Genomic DNA, 5,392 nt, shown 5'->3' on the forward strand with positions numbered 1-5,392 from the left:
TGACTGCAATTTCTCTATTTCTGGTTCAGAGACTTTCAACAAAACATAACTTTATAGTAGAGAAGGAAAACTAATGTCAGGAACTTAGTGATATCTTAGAGTTGTGCAATCAAAACAGTCTGAGGAGACCAAAGCAGTCTGAAAAATTCTGCTAGTTATTACCTGAGTGTCTTTGGAGAGGTGGCATCAAAACCTCAGTCTCTTCCTTTGATAAAAGTGTTTATACTTGTCACTTCACAGGGAAGTCCTAAAGGATGGTATAATATGAGAATACTTCAAAAAAGTCCATGGAAATATGAAATTAAATGCTAACTTTATTTTAATGTAAAAACTTTTCAAATCTATGCAGTTTTTTAATAACACATTTTAAAAAATGATTTATCTATTTATTTGAAACCCTGAGTTAAAGAGAGGAAGTGGCAGAGGTACAGAGATAGAAGTTATCTATCCACTGGCTTACACTCCCTAAATGGCCAGGACTGAGCGAGACTGATGCCAGGAACCAGGAGCTTCATCCGGGTCTCCCGCATGGGGCAGAGGCCTCAGCACTTGGTCCATTTTCTGCTGTCTTCCCAGGTACATAATCAGAGAGCTGGATTGGAAATGGAGCAGCAGGGACTTGAACTGGTACTCATATGGGATGCCAGTGCTGTGGGCTTAATCTGCTGCACCACAGTGATGCATGCTCCCCCACGCCCCACGTTTTTTTCCATGAATGTTTTTGAAGGTTCTTATATTAGAGACCATCTGCTGCATATTTAATGCACATTGTTTTTCTTTCCTTCCTATTCAGAATAGAAAACACTTGGGAAACAAATGAGTGGCATTAGTTGGATCTGTAAGCAGATTTCACTTGCAAGACAAGTAAGTATATAGCTTCTGGTTCCAAAGGAAGATGAGAGAAATTCACACAGTGAATCAGCAGAAATCCTATGATTTGATTATGCTTCTGGAAGCTCTTATGAATGTAAAGAGATCCTAGGTTGTTAAAAAAAGAAGCCTCCTACTTATGTCTTAAAAGCAGGTTTAAAATGAACTATAATTATCTCAGTCATTCAGTAGAACTTGGGGATATCTAGCTCAAGCCTACATCTAATACTTGGATCTGTCTTCTCTATGTAAACACAAAATGCCATATTATGAAGCATTATCAAGGGGGAAGGTGAAGAGTATGGTGTTTGCCATATAAATTTATTCCTTTTAAGATATGTGTTAATTGTGCATCTTCTTTTGAAATATGACATTTTTAAGGCATCATCCATAGTTGTTAGGAAGAAAAAATTCTTAATCAAAATAATGAGTAATTGCTAAAAATCCATGCAGTTAACCCTAATGGTTTCTAAGATCTGGTATTTAGGCTACAATAGCCTTAGCTGAAATAATGAAATTGCATTGAAAATGCTAGCATATCACCTTAAACCCTGAGCTTGCAATCAGAACCACAAAGTTAAGACCAATTTGAAACTTCTCAAATCATGAACAATTTGGGTAAAACAAGCTGCTATATATGTGAACAGATTCAAATTATTTACATCATCTGATCAAATTCAATTTCTGGGAAACTACCCTAAGATAAGCAGAAAAATAAAGCATAACGAATTTACCCAAACCTTCAACACAACATTGTTTACAATAGCAAATTTGGAAGTAACTTAGCTGTCCCACAGTAGAATGATTAAAGAATCTGTGATAGCCATATCATGATCCTTGACAGGGTCATCACAGTGTTACATAGAAAGAATGACCAATGACCTGGAAGATATAAGTTGGGCATCTATAACCTGAAAATCTGAAACACAAAAGGATCCAAAAACTGAAACATTTTGAGTGACAACATGACACCACAAACAGAAAATTCCAGTACAGGCCTCATATGACAAGTTGTAGTCAAAATACAGGGGCAGGGGTGGGCATTTAACTAAGCAGTTACGATATCTGCATACAACCTCAAAGTTCTTGAATTTGATTCCAGGCTCTAGCTCCTGATTCCAGTTTCCTGCTATTTCAGACTCTAGGAGCTAATAAGTGAGGGCCCAAGTATCAGGGTTTCTGTCAGCCATGTGAGAGATCTGAATTTAGTTCTCAGCTCTTGACTTTGGCCTGGCCCAGTCCCAGCATTTGTGGTAATTTGAGGAGTGAATCAGTGGATGGAAGCTCACTGTTTGTCTTTCTCTATGTATCTGTCTGTCTGTCTGTCTGCCTCTCTCTCTCTCTGCCTCTCAAATAAATAATTTAAAAAATACATTTCCACTAAAATATTGTACAAAATAAACTTCAGGATATGTATATAAGGCTAACATTAAACATAAATGAATATTGAGATTTGTGTATTAGTCCCAAAATTTCATATATGCTCATGAAATATTCCAAAATCTGAAAAAGTTCCAAAATCTGAAACATTTATGGTTCCAAGAATTTCAGGTAGCATGTACTCACTTATAATACCATGTTAAGCCCTGAAGAGCAGGTTATAAAACTTTAATAACATATAAATTGTATATGTTTATATGTGCATATATGCAGATATTTTGAAAAGTTAATGGGAATGGGAAAAAAGTTATTTATTTTTGTGCAAAATTTTTGAGATCCCATGCATGTTAGGGTTATTCAAAAAGTTTGCAGAAGTTACATATTATGAAAAACTGTGCATGGGTTTGTTTCATCAAAATAAAGTTATCTTTTAATTAAATTTTCCATGAGCTTTTTGAAGTACTCCCCTTTATTCCTAGCTTTATGACTGCATTATAAAAAGATGGGTATTAAGACCTCCAAAATAGTACTGATTTTAACAGCTAAATTTTATTTATTATTGTAAATAAATGAACATATTTCAACTTTATAATTAGCATCAACTACTTTTTAAACATAAAAATAAAAATTACTTATAAAATGCTTTTATGATGATCTATAACATTCTTATTTTTAGAACACATATTCAAGACATAAACAGAATAAATTTTGATGAATAAATATTCATGTAGTTCCAACTAAAAATGAAAAGTTGGTTATTCCATGCCCACATTACCTTATACCATATACCATGCCCACTTACCTTATAGTTAAATACTACTAGCAGGTGAAGAGTTGGAGCATTTGAAAACTGTATCATAAATAACCATTGTTCTCTTGATGAATCTTCCCTGGTCTGGTGAAGTTCAATAATTCTTATCACCTGTCCTATTAGCCAGCTGCTCCTTTCCTCATGCCTTCTGGGTCAGTGACATTCATGCTTCCAATGATGCTGCATAAACAGTAAAGACTACTATAGGTGTGGATCACAATTTTAACCAAAAGATTTAAAAAAGTAACCTAACAAATATGATGCCTACCATACTTTGCAACGTAGTGTTTTCTAATTTTCTAATTTTGAGCATGTGATGTCTGACATTAACTGTGATTGTAACTGAGATCACTATTACAATTAAAAACATTAGGAACTGTTCAAGGTGCGGTTTAGATAACCTAGGGTAATCCCAGCATGAGTGTGGAAAAATGGGTTCTACTTATATTTTTGTTACAGAGTGTTTATGTATCTGGATCTGTATGCACTCTACCTTTCCTGGAACTGGTTTCCTAACATGAAGAAAAAATGGGAGTTAAGGAACATGAATTCTAAATCACCTGTCTCCCAAACCAACTTTCCCCACCTTCCTGGACTTTAGAAATAATTCAGGACTCAGAAATTTGACATAATTATAATCCAATGTTTTCAGTACCATAAAAGGTCCATAAACTACATTTTCAACATTATTTATTTAAAGATTTGATAACTGCATTGTAAATGGGGGTCCAAGTGAGTTGTAAACATACTTCTACTAGTGACACTTCATCTAGATGAATTACACTTCATAGAACCTAACTGTAGTGAATTAATCAAGAAGCAAATTCATCGTATGTATGTGTATTTTGGAAAGTGAGTTGCTTTCCTATATTGGAAGGACATGATCATTGCTCAGTTGTGGAATTGACATGTTTTTTCTTTAGCCCCTGGGTATAAGAATACACATTTTGGAGGTAGGCCAAGGTCAATTATTCTTCCTAGCAAACACACCTTTCACTGTTTATGACAAATTCTCTCTAAACAAATGACTTTCTTTACTTACTTATTACAGATTGTTTAAGTGTTGCCCTTTTTATTTTCATTAAAAAATTGAGTTTTTTTCTAGCTAAGGAAAAATTATTTGCAGTGAAAATAGGATATGAAGTTTTCTTCACACAATTAATTAATTTGTGCTCTATTCAGTGTATTTCACATCTAGTTTAGGAGACAATTTAAAAATTTTCACAAAGCAAAATAGTATGTATTGTGAAATCATAATACAGAAACCAAGACAAAGGGAAGAATGTATAGGATTCCATAGATGGATTCAGAGATCATAGATAGACATTCAAGATCTCTTTGAGAAAAAGCTGGTGCAGCAACTTATATAAGGGCATAGAAGATATTCCTCAGAATTCTACTTTGTAAATGTACCTCTGCTTAGATTTTAATCCTTGCACTATTTGAGTACAGAGTCACTAAGTCATTTTCTATTTCCTAGCATTAAAATTTATTTGTGTTTATTATTGCATACAAGCATCAGTCAAGATTAGCTAAACTTGAACTATCATCTGCTGCCTCCCAGAGTATGCATTATAAAGAAGATAGAATCAGAGTGGAGCTGAGCATCAAACGTAGGCAACTCAAAATGGCATTAACTTCTAGGCCAAATGCCCAGTCCATGAATATATTTTTATATAAATATATTTATATCTAATTTAATGTATACATATACATATACATATACATGGTGCTATTTCTCTGATAACCAGTTTTCATGGGTTCAGGAATGAAAGGGTATAAGTGTGTGTGGTACCACTCTATTACCCATAGTAAATGACTAGAAAAATTTTTGCTCCCTGTTCATATACCCTTATGCCTTTCTGGCAAACATATTTTTGTTCCAGAAGGAAGCATGCTTCTACCCAGAGACACAGTAAGAATTCCATTGAATTGAAACTTCAGACTGCCATCTGACCACTTTGGGCCCCTCATTGTCTCTGAGTCAGTAGACCAAGAAGGATATTGTGACATTGACTGTCATGCCTGATACTGACTACCAAGAGGAAATTAGACTTCTACTCCACAATAGAGGCAAGGGAGAGTGAGTCTGGAATATAAGAGACACGTCAGGTCATCTCTTAGTATTAGCATGCTTTAAGTCTAAGGTCAGTGTGAGACAACAATAAAACAATCCAGGTAGGATTATGATTGGGCAAGACTCCTTAGGAATGAAAGCTTGGGTCACCCCAACCAGGTAAAGAGCCACAGCTTATTGATGTTCTTGCTGAAGGCAAAGGAAGTGCAGAACTGATAGTAGAAGCATGCAGTTGTAAATAATAGTTATAACCA

This window comes from Lepus europaeus, chromosome X (genome assembly GCF_033115175.1).
Source record: "Lepus europaeus isolate LE1 chromosome X, mLepTim1.pri, whole genome shotgun sequence".
NCBI lineage: Eukaryota > Metazoa > Chordata > Mammalia > Lagomorpha > Leporidae > Lepus > Lepus europaeus.